The sequence below is a fragment of the Lathyrus oleraceus genome, chromosome 5, assembly GCF_024323335.1.
Source record: "Lathyrus oleraceus cultivar Zhongwan6 chromosome 5, CAAS_Psat_ZW6_1.0, whole genome shotgun sequence".
Taxonomy (NCBI): domain Eukaryota; kingdom Viridiplantae; phylum Streptophyta; class Magnoliopsida; order Fabales; family Fabaceae; genus Lathyrus; species Lathyrus oleraceus.
The window spans coordinates 173,902,459-173,922,013 of record NC_066583.1 but is presented as its reverse complement, the minus strand read 5'-3'; positions in this window follow the sequence as shown (position 1 = coordinate 173,922,013).

Below are 19,555 nucleotides of genomic sequence, written 5' to 3'. Positions count from 1 at the left end.
ATACAACTTATAGCAGAAGGGCCTTGAGTGTCCAAATTTCCCACAGTAATGACATCTCCATCTTTGTTGTTTGCCTTTCTGTTGTTTTCTCTTCTGATGATGTGACATGTGATGTAACATCTTAGGACTGCTCTTACTATTGCTGCATTTAGGTTTAGCTTGAGGTTTGCAACCAGTGTAACTACTTTCAGCCTTAGATTTATGGTACCCTATTCCAGATTTGGCTCCTGTGATTAGTCCTGTTTGGAGAATCTTACCTAAGGAGTCAGATCCATTGTTTAGCATCCTTACATACTTGGTTGTCTCTTCTAGTTTTGAGTTTAAAAGCATGACTTTAGTTTTTAGCTTTTCCATCTGTTCTGCCTTTTCATTCTCCAGTTGTACTATCTTTTGGCTCTCAACTTGTTGACTTTCATCTAGCTTGTCCTTCAGACCCACAACTTCTGTTTTCAATTTGGTGATGGTTTCCAAGTATTCTACCTTCTCATTTTCAAGTTGAGTTATTTCTTTCTTCTGGTTTAAAAACCTACTTGATCAGCTCTACACTTTTATGACACAGCTCTCTGTAGGTAGAGGCCAATTCCTCAAAGGTAACTTCACCATCACTTGAGTCTTCATCAGATCCCCATCTTCCTGTCAAAGCAATCCCAAGATTTGCAGCCTCCTCTGTATCACTTTCATCTGACCAGGTGGCAGCAAGACTCATCTTCTGCTTCTTGAGGTAGGTTCCACATTCTGTTCTAATGTGTCCATACCCATCACATTCATAGCACTTTACTTCTTTTCCTTCTTTGGGCTTCTCCTCTGGCCTTACTCTTCTTCCATTGATGATGTCAGATGAGATGTTCTTGACATTTGTCTTGGATCTTACATCCATTTTCTTTAACAATCTGTTAAACTGTCTCCCCAGCATTGCAACTTCATTGGCCCATTCTTTATCCATATCTTGACTGTTTTCCTCTTCTATGTTGGATATGAAGGGAATGTTCTTGGTTTTCTTTTCAGTTCCATCATTCAATCACATCTCAAAGGTTTGGAGGGATCCAATTAGCTCATCTACCCTCATGTTGGAGATGTCTTGAGACTCTTCTATGGCAGTCACCTTCATTGCAAATCTCTTAGGGAGTGACCTAAGTATTTTTCTTACCAGTTTTTCATCTATCATCTTCTCTCCCAGGGCTCCTGGAGCATTAGCAATCTCAAGGATACTCATGTGAAATTCATGAATGTTTTCATCTTCTTTCATCCTTAAGTTTTCAAACATGGAGGTGAGCAGCTGAAGTCTAGACATGTTTACCCTAGAGGTGCCTTCATGAGTGGTCTTGAGAATGTCCCAAGCATCTTTGGCCACTTCACAGTTATTTACCATCCTGAAAATATTCTTGTCTACCCCATTGAATATTGCATTCAAGGATTTAGAGTTTCCAAGATCAAGATCATCCTCCTCCTTGGACCATTGTTCTTCAGGCTTCTTCTCAGTGGTGGCTTCTTCTTCCTTAGTAATGACAGGATGCACCCATCCTGTTAGCACAACTTTCCAAGCCTTGTTCTCAAGGGATTTTAGAAACGCTACCATTCGAGGTTTCCAATAGTCATAATTAGAACCATCCAAAATTGGTGGCCTATGAACAGATCCTCCATCTCTCTCCATTGTACCAGAAAGTATTGCCCCTAGATCTCTCCCAGAACTAGAGCAGGATGCCTGCTCTGATACCAATTGAAATTCTGGTATCAGATATAAGATGTCGAAGGTAATGTCACGACACTAATATCTGGTAATAAACAATGGATAAACAAAACAGAATGGTAAAGCGAATAACACAAGCAATTGTTAACCCAGATCGGTGCAACTCACCTACGTCTGGGGGCTACCAAGCCAGGAAGGAAATTCACTAAAATAGAATTAGTTCAAAGACTCTCCGTACACTTCAACAAGTTACAGTCTTTATCACCTAATCTTTACCCGTGCAACTTCTACCTAAGCACTCTTAGATATGAGAACCCACTCACTTCCCTTACAATCACACACCAGTGATTTTAAACAACAACCCCTTGAGAAAAGAAAATACTTTTCAATTACACACTCTTGATTTTACTTCACAGTTTCAATCAAGAAGACACACTCTTGATCTTGCTTCAAAGCTTTGATCAAGAAGACACACACTCTTGCTTAACAGCTTTAGAGTGACAAATTACAACCACAAATCAGTCTAATTCAATCATCAACGGATGACTTGAATGACCTACAAGTCTTACGACTAAACAGACACAAACTATAGCTCTCTCTATGTATTTCACTCAGTCTTGGTTGTGTGTTCAAACAGGTTTTCTAAGTCCCTTTTTATAGAAGCCTTCTGCTGGGCTTGGACATCTTGAAAACCCTAAATCTATTTTCCAATCAAATCTTTTTATAATAGCTGTATAGATCTCCTTGGAAAATAAGTAAATCTGGTTGTAATCCATGATTGAATGCGCCAGCTAGCCATATCTTCAATCATCCAAAGATTGCCATTAACTGTGCAATCATAAAACACCAGACATTCATACTGAATGTTCTGTGTACAGGATGTCATGACATCGGGTATGACATCCTGGAAAAACCCTGCATAATCCAATAATTCCTTTTATAGCTTTTAGCAGGAACAACCATATCAGATGTCATGTCCTTGTGTATGTCATCTGAAACAATCCTGCATGAACATGTCTTCCATTTAAGCTCCAACAGGTACAGCCAATATCAGAAGCCATGGCATTGTATGTGGCATTCTGAAACAATCCTGCTTGCACATGTTCTTGAACTCCAGCAGGTACATAGGATATCTTATGTTAAGACATCTCATATGACATCTTGTGAACACTCTTTGTTTTACCAAAATTGCTGCCAACACTTAGAATCAACAAACTCCCCATTTGGAAAATTTTGGCTAAAACATATATCTGTCCTTTTTGTTCACAAGGAAAACTACCAGCAGTTAAACAACTTATCAGAAGTTTAAACAGCAGCAGAAGCAATAACAATTACTAGATATAACTACTAGTAATGCACATATGCCCAAGGGTACTTCTTCTCCCCCTAAATCTGTGCAACAAACAACAAAATTACTATTTATGGATGCAACTAGTAAGACACACAAACGCACATTGCACAAGGGTATTCCTTCTCCCCCTAAATCTGTGCATACAACAAATAACAGCTACTGTAACTCCAGCACCTGTACCAGCCAGAATGTCATTCTCACATCTGCTTCAACATCAGCACCTGTGCACCATATCAGACATCCTCTTTGACATCTGTAAACATTTGTAGCACCTATGCACTTCTTTCGATAATAGCTGTCCTTCTGTCCAGCCACATACAACTTCCACAACAGCTTCCATATCAAGCACTTCTCCCCCTTTTTAGTCAAAATTGACCAAAGGTGACCAATTAGACAAAATAAATGTCTATTAGCCTAGCAGAGAATGTTAGATCAGATGTTATAACATTAAGCATGTTAAAACAAAATATTTCGGAAGTACGCACCATCATTATACACAGCTGAAAGCTGAGATAATGAACAAATTCAAGGAACTCATTAAGAGCCCTAAATATTACATAACAGGCATCAATAAGGACTGCCACAAAATACTAAATAAAAAAAAACAAACAAGACAACAGCCTTCCAAACAGCAGCCCAACTTCCACCACACCTCCCAGTCTTCAATTCAGGCAGGAACCATTAATCAGAAGAAGAAGTATCACCTTCACCTTCATCCTCAGCTTCAGAACACTCAGAGCTTCCAGAGCTGCCACTTGATTATGCTTTTTCATCCTTACCAGTCTTCTCTAACTCCTCTTTTTCCAGCCTACAAATAAGAGCTTCCAAAGATTCTTTTCTTGCCTTGGCCACCTTCATACCCTTCTCCAATTCCTTGCAGGTATCTTTCAATTGATCAATTAGGCTTCCTTGAGATGCAGGCTCTCTTCTATCAGATGTCATAACAACATCATTTATATGACTTCCCTCAAACAACTTATAATGAATGGATAGAGGGGTTTTTCTTCTGCTTGGCATGTCATTTGTATTGAGTATGCCTGGTTGTTGGCTCAGGATAATGCCACACATAAGGGAAGGGAAAGCAATAGGTAACTTCACAACATTTGTAGAAGCATGTCTGATGGTTTGATCAAATATAAATTTTCCAAGATCATAGTTTATCTTGGTTCCAATAGCATGAATGATTCTTCCAAGGACAATGGAGATGGTAGACACATGATTAGTAGGTACCCAATTTGCTGAACCAATCTTGTGCAGAATGGCATATTTAACTGTGAGCTTACTAGCTGATAGGTGTTTCCTACTAGGCCATTCCTTAACTTGGCCAGCTGTAATAATTCTCCAGACCTCATTGTCTGTGGCCTCTAGATCTACTCCTTCATCAGTTCCTCTCCCTAGGAACTTGTTGATAATGGTAGGTGAAAGTTTCACACACTTACCCCTTACAAAAACTTTGCAGACCTCCCTGCTGTTTTTTTCATAAATCTCCTCAGGAATGTTCACAATGAATTCTTTGACCAAGCCCTCATAGCACTGGGGCAGAGTAGTCACAGTTTTCATAAGACCAGCAGCTTTAATTAACTCCATGACTTCCTGTACTTCACTTGCCTCTTTTCCCAATTCTCTTTCAACTGCTACCCTTCTTTGAGTCACAAACTTCCATTTGGTAGCACCATCTTCTACGTGAAAAGAGATATTGTCAAGATGAACAACAGCCACTTTGTTTAGAGACTTCTTTACAGACTTCCTTTTAACAGGGGGATGTCTGAGACATCATATTCGACATCCTCATCAGATTCAGAACTCTCACTTTCTTTCTTCTTCCTGACCTCTACTTTCCTCCAAGATTTGGATGGACCTATACCAGCAACCCTTTTCTCTTTCCTACCTGTCCTTATCTCAGCCGTACTCTTCCTTTTTCTCAGTCTATTAGCTACACTTGTTTTCACAAGATTGACCAACGTGTCATCTTCTTCCTCAGACCTTTCTTCCTCAATGTCCTGAGCAGTATCAGGGGACATACTAGGTACGTTTTTTCCAAGAGAACATAGTCCCTCAGCAGCTACTTCCTTTTCTGTTTTAGATGAGTCATCATCTTTCTCAGCTTGGGTTTCCACCTCAGGAGAGGGGTCCCTTCTGGACAGAGGGGTAAAAATGTCCTTGACTCCATGCTCTTCATTCAGTATCCTAGTAACTAGGTTTCTTATGATGCGATCAGTAGAGTGCATGTCCTCTTTATCAGGAGATTTTTCAGGAATGTTACCTTGCTTAGCTTCGGCCATGGAAGGGGAGCCTGGAACGTCACCTGGTATCATACGCAGAGGAGTTACGTCCATCAAATCTTCATCTAAAAATTCCATGGAGGAAGTTCTAGTATGAAAGGGTTTTGAGCTAGATGTTGATGGATGTTGAGACATGTTGTTGAACTTTTGAGAAAACTTTCTTTGCCCTAGCACAGGTTCTCTGAGTAGTTTGATGAAGATGGAAAGAATTGTGTTCAGGCAGAGCATGCAAATGAAATAGATACTATTTCCAATACTAGGAGATGATTCATTATTAATGTGGCTTTTTCTTTTCATTGGGCAGACAATATTTTTGTTACCTTTTCCACTCCACATTAATTGGCATATTTTCTCAAGAAACCAAGCCTCATATTTCAGTTGGACATCATACAAATCCCTTGCAGTCCTTTGGTTAGTTGCATTTCATGATGTGGAACTATGAGTTTGTTTTCCACATATTTTCTACATGAGTGATGAAAGCAAATAATGTACTTGGTCCAGCTGTGCTGAATATGGTCTTTGGACATAGGTGTACCATACAATGTCATAGCATCGAGTGTGACATTGTATATAATTATCAGTAATTTCATCCAACCTGGTTGAGCATTGTTGCTTTCATCTGATATCTTTTCTATCTCAATTTTCTTTGCACACATAGTCCCTTGTGTCTCAGTTCCAGCAAAGCTCTCACTACCTTCAGACTTCATACCACCGGTCATATGTTCAGGTGTTTGGGCCATCATGACCTTCTCTTCCTTGAGGTTAGGTCTTAGCTTTTGTTGTAACATCCTTGTCTGACATTTTTCCATTCCCTTGTAGGTTCTTCTTGCAACTGTACTTATCTTAGAGGGGTCATCCATTTGAGAGCTCCACATGTAGCAGTTGTTTTTGGTCCTGATTCCTTTCATAGTCACTTCACTATTTTTGTTAACAATCAGACATTCAGTTTTAGTGAAGATGATACTCAGACCTTGATCCCCTAGCTGACTGATGCTTATCAAATTTGAAGTCAAGCGCTTGACCACTAGAATATTTTCAAGTTTAGGAGCTCCAGGACACTCAAGCTTGCCTATCCCCTTTATTTCACCTTTTGCTCCATCACCAAAGGTTACATAGCTTAGGTCATGAGGGTGAAGATCAGTTATCAAGTCCGAGTTTCCAGTCATGTGTCTAGAACATCCACTATCAAAATACCACTCTTCTTTGTGAGCTATTAGACTTGTAACATTAGTCTTAGGAACCCATTGCTTCTTGTTGATAGGCTTGTGCTGTTTGGGTTTGGGTTGATAGTGAGTCTGTTGATGAACAGGGGTAGGGTAACCATACAACTTATAGCAGAAGGGCCTTGAGTGTCAAAATTTCCCACAGTAATGACATCTCCATCTTTGTTGTTTGCCTTTCTGTTGTTTTCTCTTCTGATGATGTGACATGTGATGTGACATCTTAGGACTGCTCTTACTATTGCTGCATTTAGGTTTAGCTTGAGGTTTGCAACCAGTGTAACTACTTTCAGCCTTAGATTTATGGTACCCTATTCCAGATTTGGCTCCTGTGATTAGTCCAGTTTGGAGAATCTTATCTAAGGAGTCAGATCCATTGTTTAGCTTCCTTACATACTTGGTTGTCTCTTCTAGTTTTGAGTTTAAAAGCATGACTTCAGTTTTTAGCTTTTCCATCTGTTCTGCCTTTTCATTCTCCAGTTGTACTATCTTTTGGCTCTCAACTTGTTCACTTTCATCTAGCTTGTCCTTCAGACCCACAACTTCTGTTTTCAATTTGGTGATGGTTTCCAAGTATTCTACCTTCTCATTTTCAAGTTGAGTTATTTCTTTCTTCTAGTTTAAAAACCTGCTTGATCAGCTCTACACTTTTATGACACAGCTCTCTGTAGGTAGAGGCCAATTCCTCAAAGGTAACTTCACCATCACTTGAGTCTTCATCAGATCCCCATCTTCATGTCAAAGCAATCCCAAGATTTGCAGCCTCCTCTGTATCACTTTCATCTGACCAGGTGGCAGCAAGACTCATCTTCTGCTTCTTGAGGTAGGTTCCACATTCTGTTCTAATGTGTCCATACCCATCACATTCATAGCACTTTACTTCTTTTCCTTCTTTGGGCTTCTCCTCTGGCCTTACTCTTCTTCCATTGCTGATGTCAGATGAGATGTTCTTGACATTTGTCTTGGATCTTACATCCATTTTCTTTAACAATCTGTTAAATTGTCTCCCCAGCATTGCAACTTCATTGGCCCATTCTTTTTCCATATCTTGACTGTTTTCCTCTTCTGTGTTGGATATGAAGGCAATGCTCTTGGTTTTCTTTTCAGTTCCATCATTCAATCACATCTCAAAGGTTTGGAGGGATCCAATTAGCTCATCTACCCTCATGTTGGAGATGTCTTGAGACTCTTCTATGGCAGTCACCTTCATTGAAAATCTCTTAGGGAGTGACCTAAGTATTTTTCTTACCAGTTTTTCTTCTGTCATCTTCTCTCCCAGGGCTCCTGGAGCATTAGCAATCTCAAGGATACTCATGTGAAATTCATGAATGTTTTCATCTTCTTTCATCCTTAAGTTTTCAAACTTGGAGGTGAGAAGCTGAAGTCTAGACATGTTTACCCTAGAGGTGCCTTCATGAGTGGTCTTGAGAATGTCCCAAGCATCATTGGCCACTTCACAGTTATTTACCAGCCTGAAAATATTCTTGTCTACCCCATTGAATATTGCATTCAAGGATTTAGAGTTTCCAAGAGCAAGATCATCCTCCTCCTTGGACCATTGTTCTTCAGGCTTCTTCTCAGTGGTGGCTTCTCCTTCCTTAGTAATGACAGGATGAACCCATCCTGTTAGCACAACTTTCCAAGCCTTGTTATCAAGGGATTTTAGAAACGCTACCATTTGAGGTTTCCAATAGTCATAATTAGAACCATCCAAAATTGGTGGCCTATGAACAGATCCTCCATCTCTCTCCATTGTACCAGAAAGTATTGCCCCTAGATCTCACCCAGAACCAGAGCAGGATGCCTGCTCTGATACCAATTGAAATTCTGGTATCAGATATAAGATGTCGAAGGTAATGTCACGACACTAATATCTGGTAATAAACAATGGATAAACAAAACAGAATGGTAAAGAGAATAACACAAGCAATTGTTAACCCAGTTCGGTGCAACTCACCTACGTCTGGGGGCTACCATGCCAGGAAGGAAATTCACTAAAATAGAATTAGTTCAAAGACTCTCCATACACTTCAACAAGTTACAGTCTTTATCACCTAATCTCTACCCGTGCAACTTCTACCTAAGCACTCTTAGATATGAGAATCCACTTACTTCCCTTACAATCACACACCAGTGATTTTAAACAATAATCCCTTGAGAAAAGAAAATACTTTTCAATTACACACTCTTGATTTTACTTCACAGTTTCAATCAAGAAGACACACTCTTGATCTTGCTTCAAAGCTTTGATCAAGAAGACACACACTCTTGCTTAACAGCTTTAGAGTGACAAATTACAACCACAAATCAGTCCAATTCAATCATCAATAGATGACTTGAATGACCTACAAGTCTTACGACTAAACAGACACAAACCCTAGCCCTCTCTATGTATTTCGCTCAGTCTTGGTTGTGTGTTCAAACAGGTTTTCTAAGTCCCTTTTTATAGAAGCCTTCTGCTGGGCTTGGACATCTTGAAAACCCTAAATCTATTTTCCAATCAAATCTTTTCATAACAGCTGTATAGATCTCCTTGGAAAAAAGTAAATCTGGTTGTAATCCATGATTGAATGCGCCAGTTATCCATATCTTCAATCATCCAAAGATTGCCATTAATTGTGCAATCATAAAACACCAGACATTCATACTGAATGTTCTGTGTACAGGATGTCATGACATCGGGTCTGACATCCTGGAAAAACCCTGCATAATCCAATAATTCCTTTTATAGCTTTTAGCAGGAACAACCATATCAGATGTCATGTCCTTGTGTATGTCATCTGAAACAATCCTGCACGAACATGTCTTCCATTTAAGCTCCAGCAGGTACAACCAATATCAGAAGCCATGGCATTGTATGTGGCATTCTGAAACAATCCTGCTTGCATATGTTCTTGAACTCCAGCAGGTACATAGGATATCTTATGTTAAGATATCTCATATGACATCTTGTGAACACTCTTTGTTTTACCAAAATTGCTGCCAACACTTAGAATCAACACGTCGAGTCTTGAGTCAACTCACAGAGCTAAAACTTCCAAAAATGAGTTTTGCAAATATATTACACCTTTTTTGTGCCTATTTTGTATGTAATGAATATTTTAGGGATGAAAATGAATGGAATTGGCCGATTGAATGAAAATGCGTTGACTTAATACATGAACATGATCATAAACTCAAACCTAGGATCTATAGTTGACTCATAAAAGCGAGAAACATGAACCTACATACCCAAGTGATAGTGTCATGACAATGATCGGGTGAACGAATGAAGGTGGATGAAAGTTATGAGACCAAGGGCTTGGATTATGACTAATAGACTCAAGCACCAATGATGGAACCACAATCACATAGACAAAATGAATGGAACAAGCACAGGAGGTTGAGTGTGACACACTGAGTGAAAGATCACATGGGCTTAGGGTTTGAGTTAGGTTAAGATCACACTGTCAAGCCAAAACCAAAAATCTCAAGCCAAGTTAGAAGTCAAAATAAGTAATACACCAGTATCATGAATTGTGGTTAAGGCTTCTAACACCTCAAAGCGAGGCACATGATTTACAAACATCCCAGATCGATAGTTAGTGTTTTGAGGAACACCAAGTTCAAAATTCAACCAACATGGAACTCATGCACCAACTATCCCTAATTAGGGTTTCAAACACCATACAAAGCTCCACATGTTACACCTCAGACCACGGGCCCACAATTATGGTTTAGAAGTCAATGTCAGACATCCACAAAGTCAAACACAAGATCCCTCAAGATCAAGAATTAGGGTTGCAACCCATAGGATGAGCAATACTAAAATTTCCAATCCAATCTGTTTTTTTAACCAGAAATCTTGAATCTATGATGTTTGTTAGTCTTAACCATGAATGAATGAGGATGAATATGCATGAGACATGAATGAGGTTAGATGGGTCTCAGGTTATGGGTTAGATGAAAAAGCAAAAATGGGGGGCAAATTTTGGGGTACTACACCCTACAGGTACATTTCCTGGATAGCCACAACCAAACCTGAAAGGTCATGCAAATGTTATTATACTACGGAGTAGGACAGAATTAGACAGACCAACCGACCCTAGAATTCAAAGTCCAGCCATGCACCAAGACCCTAGTAAGATAACTGAGAAGGGAGACAAACTAAAGGAAGATAAAAGCGAAGAGGCCATAGAGAAAGAAGACCATATGTGCCTCCATCACCGTATAAACCTCTTATCATGTATCCTTAAAGACTTGTTAAATCCAAAAGTGTAGGGCAATTCAAGAAATTTGTAAAGCTTCTAAAACAATTGAATATCACAATACACTTTACAGAAGCCATCACTCAAATGCCCTCATACACTAAGTTTCTTAAGGAGATCTTATCTAACAAGAAGTAGATCGAGGATAACGAAACCGCTACACTTACTGCTGAGTGTAGCACTATAATTCAAAACAATATGCCTCATAAGTTGAAATACCCAGGGAGTTGCTCTATACACTGTGTAATCGGAAAGTTTATCATAGACAAAGCACTATACGACTTAGGAGCCAGTATTAGCTTAATGTCGTTGTCCATATGTGAAAGGCTTAAAATGGGAGAATTGAGACCAACTAGGATGTCTGTACAACTTGCGGATCGTTCTGTTAAATTTCCCGTAGGTATGCTAGAGAACGTTCCAGTGCGCATAGGTCAATTCTATATTCCCACTGATTTCATAATCATGGACATCAAGGAGGATTCCAATATCCCTATCATATTAGGAAGACCATTCTTAGCTACTGCCGGAGCTATTATAGATGTAAAGAAAGGCAAGCTAACCTTTGAAGTCGGTGAAGAAAAAGTCGAATTTATTTTGACGCAATTCTTAAAGGCATCGGCTATAGACGATACATGTTGTCTACTAGATGTCATCGACGAATGTGTAAGAGAAATGGAGAATGAACAAACTTCATACTCTGAAATACTGAAAATTCCAAGGCCTCCCATTTTTGAAGATGAAAATTGGTGTCAGGAATACCAAGATGACAGCCTAAGTGAATGTCTAGCACTGACACCCAACCATATGCCTTTCCCAAAGAAACCAACATTAGAACTTAAAACGCTGCCCAAAAATTTAAGGTACAAATTCCTAGACACTGAACTCGAGTGACCTGTAATAGTTAATGCAGACTTAGGGCAGATAGAAATCAAAAAACTCCTCATTGTTTTAAGAAAATATCCAACCACTTTAGGCTATAATATCTCAGATCTAAAAGGAATAAGTCCTTCCATATGCATGCATCGCATTATGCTAGAGGAAGACAGTAAGACCTCTAGAGAACATCAAATAAGGATAAATCATGTTCTGAGTGATGTAGTAAAGGGAGAAGTGCAAAAGTTGTTAGAAGCAGGGATTATCTACCCGATATCTGATAGTCAATGGGTCAGCCCAGTACATGTCGTACTAAAGAAGGGAGGTGCCACAGTTGTTAATAATGAAAAAGGAGAAACTATAGCACAAAGAGTGGTAACTGGAAGTAGAATATGCATTAATTATAGAAAATTAAACAAAGCCACTCGAAAGGATCATTTTCCTTTACCTTTTATTGATCAAATGCTTGAACGATTGGCTAAGCATTCTCACTTCTGCTATTTAGATGGTTATTCAGGATTCTTTCAAATCCATATTCATCCTGACGACCAAGAGAAAACAACCTTCACTTGTCCCTATGGTACATTCGCCTATCGACGAATGTTGTTCGGACTATGTAACGCTCCCACAACATTCCAAAGATGCATGATGTCAATTTTTGCTGATTTTATAGACGATGTCATGGAAGTCTTTCTGGACGATTTCTATGTTTGTGGGAAGAGTTTTGAAGGATGTTTATCGAATCTAGAAATGGTACTCGAAAGATGCATAAAACTGAATCTCATGTTAAGCAGGGAAAAATGTCATTTCATGGTCCGACAAGGAATCGTACTTGGACACAAAGTGTCTGATAAGGGGATTGAAGTTGACAAAGCTAAAATAGAAGTTATAGAAAACCTTCAACCTCCGAAAACCGTAAGAGAAATACGAAGCTTTTTAGGACAAGTCGGTTTCTACTGACGATTCATTAAAGATTTCTCCAAAATCACCAAACCACTAACTGGCCTATTAATCAAAGACGATGAATTCATCTTTGACGACAAATGCCTAAAAGTGTTTGAACAATTAAAAATAGCTCTCATCACCGCATCTATCATGCAACCACCCGATTGGAGATTACCATTTGAAATCATGTGTGACGCTAGTGATTATGCCGTAGGTGCCGTCTTAGGACAAAGAAAGGATAAGAAACTTCATGCAATATATTACGCAAGTAGAACCTTAGATCCTGCGCAGATGAACTATGCCACCACAGAAAAGGAACTTTTAGATGTCGTGTTCACTTTGGATAAATTTCGTTCTTACCTAGTAGGAGCAAAAATAATTATCTATACCAATCATGCCACAATTAGGTACTTATTAAGTAAAAAAGACACCAAACCAAGACTCCTAAGGTGGATTTTACTCCTACAAGAGTTTGATTTAGAAATCAAAGATAAGAGAGGCACTGAAAATGTCATAGTTGATCACTTGTCAAGGATGGAAGGTATTGAACCTGAACGAGTGCATGTCAATGATGATTTCCCTTATGAACGACTCATAGCCCAGTTGGAAAGTAGTACAGTTGAATGCTTATTAACTTATAATGATACCGAAACAAACGAAGTAGTGGAAGCAATTTACACTAAAACCACATTGCCATGGTATGCTGACTTCGTCAACTACTTAGTAGTTGGGGTGCTTCCACCAGACTTGACTTACCAACAAAAGAAAAAATTCTTCCATGATCTTAAATAGTATTATTGGGATGAGCCTCTGCTTTTCAAAAGAGGCGTTGATGGTATCTTCCGTTGATGCGTCCCCGAAGATGAAGTAGAAAATATAATTTCTCACTGTCATTCTGCTCCATATAAAGGACATGCAAGCAGCTCAAAGACTTGCGCCAAGATCTTGCAAGTCGGCCTCTTTTGGCCCACTCTGTGGAAAGATGTCCATATCACGATCATAAATTGCAACCGGTGCCAACGCACTGGTAACATCTCTAGACGCGAAGAAATGCCACTAAAAGGCATTTTGGAAGTAGAAGTCTTTGACGTGTGGGGAATCGATTTCATGGGACCATTCCCATCTTCTTTTGGTAACAAGTACATACTCATTTTTGTTGATTACGTATTGAAATGGATCGAGGCTATAACCTCTCCAATAAGGGACGCAAGAGTGGTAATTATGCTCTTTAAGCATATAATCCTTCCTAGATTCGGTGTGCCGAGACTTGTCATCAATGATGGTGGCTCCCATTTCATTTCAAAGATTTTTGAAAACCTATTATTGAAATCTGGAGTCCGACGCCGCGTAGCAACACCCTATCATCCACAAACGAGTGGGCAAGTAGAAGTCTTGAATAGAGAAATTAAGCAAATCTTAGAAAAAACAGTTGCCACCTCTAGGAAAGATTGGTCTTCAAAGTTACACGGAGCCCTATGGGTATATAGGACAGCTTATAAGACCCTGATAGGAACCACACCATTTAAACTAGTTTATAAAAAATCATGTCATCTACCGGTAGAATTAGAGCATAAAGCATATTGGGTCGTTAAGACCCGTAATCTTAATTATACTGCCGCAAGCAAGAAAAGAATATTAGATATCCATGAACTATAAGAACTTAGATTATATGCATACGAGAATGCCCGGATCTATAAAGAAAGAACTAAAAAATGGCATGACAACTGTCTATCAAGGAAAGAGTCCAATAAGGGTGACGTAGTACTTTTGTTTAACTCCCGATTTAAACCTTTTCCAGGAAAACTTCGTTCTAAGTGGTCCGGTCCCTTTGAAATTACCAAAGTTTTTCCAAATGGAACAATAGAGATAAAGGGAAAATCTAGTGAACCATTCACCGTAAACAGACAGCATTTGAAACACTACCATAACATTGACAACAAAGATTTTTTCACGAATCTAATGCTTGTAGAGTTGCTCGCTCATTCACCGAACTAACCTTTAACCAAATTTTGTCGAGCTTACGACAATAAACAAAGTGCTTGGTGGGAGACAACCCACACTTTATTTTTAATTATTGATTCTATCTTCTAAATTACAGTTTATAATTTCTCAATTTTTTTTCTTTCTTCTCTTTCATAAAGTCACTCGGTATTTTTCTTTATTTTTAACCATTACTGACTTAATGTTATTGTCTACTTAAATTTATCTAGCTACTGACTTTCACGATGCAACAAGTAGACTACATGGATACCGTGTTCAGAGGTAGAGGTCAGAGGAGACGTTTTGAAGCTTTAGCTTAGAGAGAGATGGCACTAACTATATACCCCGATGGACGTACCATGACTAAGTTAGGTATCAGAGATAGTGTTATGTTCCTACTTAGCCAAATTGGCTGGGATAATTTTACTATCAAAAGAAGATTTTGTTCTTACCGTAGGCTAACCCTAGAATTCCTGAGCTCCCTTGTTTACTTTCCAAGCCATGGTATTGGATTTAAAAGAGGTCTTATCACCTTTAGGATGTCTGATATTGAGTATCTCTATAATCATAGAGAACTAGCTAAACTCCTAGGATGCCCAAATGGCCCTGATCCCTTTACCATCACCCAGGAAGAACTACTTACAGACCTTGAACTAAACTACTTTTGGGGTAGCATTACCAGAAATAACCATCCTGAGTCGGATCTCATGCATCCTGAGAACATCCATAACCCTGCAATCCGTTACTTTCATAAGATCCTAGCTCACACCCTATTTGGAAAAGAACAAAACATAACCTCCGTGTCCAAAGATGAGCTCTTCATAATGTATTATGCATCACAAGCCATTCATGTTAATGCCGTTACATTTATGATAGCCAACTTAGACTGTATGACATAAGCAAACCATGGACCAATCTTAATAGGGGGCCTAGTAACCATGATCGCCAATGCTATTGGACTGAGACAACCACTTATTAGACTTAACCTTCTAGGTGGAATACGACCCACGAACATTCAATTTTGTTTCAACACTAGTATCATTAGAAACTTGGGCTCATATGTGTTTGAGTTTCTTATCAACAACTACGTTGTGCACCTGTTTACCCTGCCCGACCATAGGATGAGTGTACATGATAGGAAGAATTAGCTCTTTGATTTGGATGGACCACCAGATATACCACCCTCTCCCCTAGAGACACCCCAAATCTATGACCATTACAATACCTATCTCTCTGATGCTGACTCGTGCGCCTCTGTTGTACCTGCTGCGCATCCTATCGATCACGTTGTTGTCATCAACACTGTCCAGACCGACATTGCCAACCTAAGAGGCGAATTGAGCACTTTGCGCGTGGATCTCCACGAATTTATGGACGTAGGGACAGAGAACTTGGATCACATTTATCAGCACCATTACTCGTTCGCTCCTCCTGTCGGCGGTCGCCGTAATGTCTAACATATCTGAATTCTACCGAATGTCTGACATTAATTTTAGATTTTATATTTTTTATCCAGGTTTGGATTTTCTTGTTATTTTTACAACCAAAGAATTTTTAATTGTTTTACTTTTATCTAGCAAATGAATTATGTTATTCCTTTCTATCTACCTCATTCTTTTCTTTTCAATTTTATATTTTAATTTAATTCTACCATACCCTGTTTAATTCTCAATTTTATGTTTCTTGTTTTTCTTTCACCTAACTATTCAACAACTATTAAATGGTGGTCCAATGAATGCACATGCAAAACCAGTGGTCAAAAAGAAAATTCATGGTCAAACACAGCACAGCATGTGGCGCCTGTCACACACACAGGTCATGTCGCATGCCACCTACACCCTTGTGGCGCCCGCCACACTCACAAAAGTGGCGTCTTCCACACTTCACATTGTTCCTCACGTTGTGCCATCAAGTCTTTGTCCCATGCATGCCATACAAGTTTTAAATTTTCTTCAACCACTTTTAATCTCCTTTGACCAATGCATTTATCACTATTAATTAAAATTTATTCCATTCAAAACTTTCCAACTACCATTTACCTCTATATAAACTCTTGCAACATAACCTCACAAAACACATCTCCATCTCACATTTCATTAACAAAATTCTCCTTCTTTCTACTCGAGTTGTGTAAATTTCGGTCATGGCACAAAGGCACGGATATGAAATATGTTTCAGAGCCGACGAACCGGGTGAATTGCAGGAAGAAATCTACACGGCTCTAAGCACAAGAGAAATAGAGTCAACAAGGTACGCTGATGAACCTTGTTTAATAGCCTTATGAATTTTTGATAGTGTCAATCATATGCTCAATACTTTAGGTTTAAATTATTTTTTATCTTTTAAAGACCCGGTATATGTCCAACTAACACTAGAATTCCTTAGTTCGCTTATTTTTAGCCCCGCCCCCAACATAGGCATTTCCAGTGGGACTGTCCAGTTTCTCCTGTTCAATGTAGAGTATGCTTTTACTTTTGCCCAACTAGCGGACCTGTTGTAATTCCCTCACGGGGATGACGTAGCATGTGAGGTCCTAGGTACCGATGTTGGCAGCATGCCTTTCAACCATTCTAGAGGGTAATAACAGGTATGGTAACACACAAGTTTTGAGGGAAACAGGGCCAAATTAATTCACAATCCGACCATGCGCTATTTCTGCCAACTATTGGCTTGCACTATTTTTGGCCGGTCCAATTCTAACAAGGTGAACGAGAAATAATTCTTCTATCTGTTCGCCACATTTGTGCCATAAAAGGTCAATATAGTCCCTTTCATGTTTTCTCACATGCATTCCATAGTCAATGCGAGAAGAGGACCAATTGTTTTTGGCGGTTTAATAACCTCAATAGCCCGACTCCTAGGACTCAAAGAAAAATCCTCCTGCCTAACACCGCTCCCGCCTCATGCCATTGATATTGACATGACAAAGAGCATAAAATTGGTAAAACAAAGGCAAGACGGTAAATTTCACCTAATGGTTGCCAATAGTGTTTTCCCGGATTTCATTCTCCCCGACCCAAATCGCACAGATGTGCGTAATCTGGACAACTATTGTTATATTCATTATCTGGTACCTAACCCAGTCCCCGCACACATTCCTGAGAATGTAGTTTCTGGCAGGGACATGGATGAGGATTATGTTCAGGAACTGGATGCTCCTGCTACTGACACATACCCACACACCATACACGTTTCTTATGAAAATGTTGCAGGTACATCATCCAGGCATAGGCCCAGAAGAATAAATGTGGCACCTGTCACTCTTGATGACATCTATGCTGAACTGCTGCGACGTAGCGGATTAGACACTCAGCGCGACCAACAAATTCAACCCATGGAAGCTCAGCAAACTGAGATGATGCAAATACTTCTCCGGATGCAGCATGACCAACATGATTATTCTTTCAGGAATGAACATAACATGTCAGGTTTGATCGATGAGATGGCATCTTTGACAGTGCGTGTGGAAGATCTACAAGACTATGCCTTTTATGTGGGTACGCCACCTCACCAGCCTGGAAATGGTAGACATGGAGGAACACATGGCAGAGGCCACCAGTAGCAGATTTTCCAAGTTCTACCTTCCTTTCCTATCTTATGTCGTTGCATTAGGGACAATGCTCGGTTTAAGTATGGGGGAGGAAGCTTTACCGCTTTTATTTATCGCTTTCTAGGTAGATTTAACTACTGTTATTTCCTTTGTTAAATTGTTAAGTGTTAGTTGAGTCAAATATCAATGCACTATCGAGTCTTTATGTGTGGTTTCTGTTATTTACTGATTCTCCCATTTTCTTAAGCCATACCAAACTTTTGCGAAAATCTTGACTTAGAAATACAGTACATCTTTTGAAAATTCTAAACTATAAATAAAACTTAGGTTGGATTGTAGAGATTTGGAAAAACTTTACAATATCGGTATCGTTTTAACACCTTAAATCTCCCAAGTATAAGATCGATTTGAGTACTTGTCATGTCGTAGCCTTAAATTCTATCCTTTAATATTCCTTAAATAGTTTATCTAGCAGTCAACACCATTCTAAGCACACACTACGCAAGAAGTCAATGCAAATAAGTGTATGATCTCGGGCTTAAAAGAGAAAAAGATTGACAAAATTAATGAAAATTTGTTGTTCCTTCTAAGTTAGGCGACCCTCACCTGGTCATTTAACCTAACGGTACAAGCATCTTTAGTTGTTATTTGAGCCAAAGTGCGAGAAAAAGAAAAAAAAAATAATGAGATCATAGTAACTAATAGATTATCTTGCTATTAGTGTGAAAGGATGACAGGCTTAATGTGATTGCACTAGAATGAAAAAGGATAAAAAGAAGGATTAGTAAGGTAGGTTTAGGCATGATGACATGACTCGGATTGGTTTGTATAAAAGGGAGACTTATGACTGCACGATTGCGACTATGTGTTCCAACGATACCCTTAGTGTGAAAGTTAGTACCTGTTGATGCAAATTTTTGACCGAAATAGAGTTTGTAGGCTAGAATGAGTATTCTAAATGCAACTGTGTTTTTCACGAGTCTTGATACTATATGCTGCAAAATTTCACAAAACTCTTTTATTCATGTGTGCAACATTTGCTTGAGGACAAGCAAAGGTTTAAGTATGTGGGAGTTTGATAACGCAAAAATGTATCGTATATTCGACTTGACTTGCATTGATTTTTACTTGTTTTCCATAGCATTATGCTGTACTTTATGTTTATTTCAGGTATTTATCGAATAAGAAGTGTCTATGCAAGCAAAGCGGGAAAAGAGCAAAAAGGAAAGAAAAAGGGAAGAAAATGAAGCAAATGAAAGAAGGTGGCGCCACCACCAAATGAAAAGTGTGGCGCCCACCACATGAAACAAGGTGGAACCCACCAACCACCAAATGAAAGGTGTGGCGCCCACCACCAAATGAAAGGTGTGGCGCCCACCACCAAGCAGGAGTGGCACCCTCCACCTAGCAAGGTGTGGCG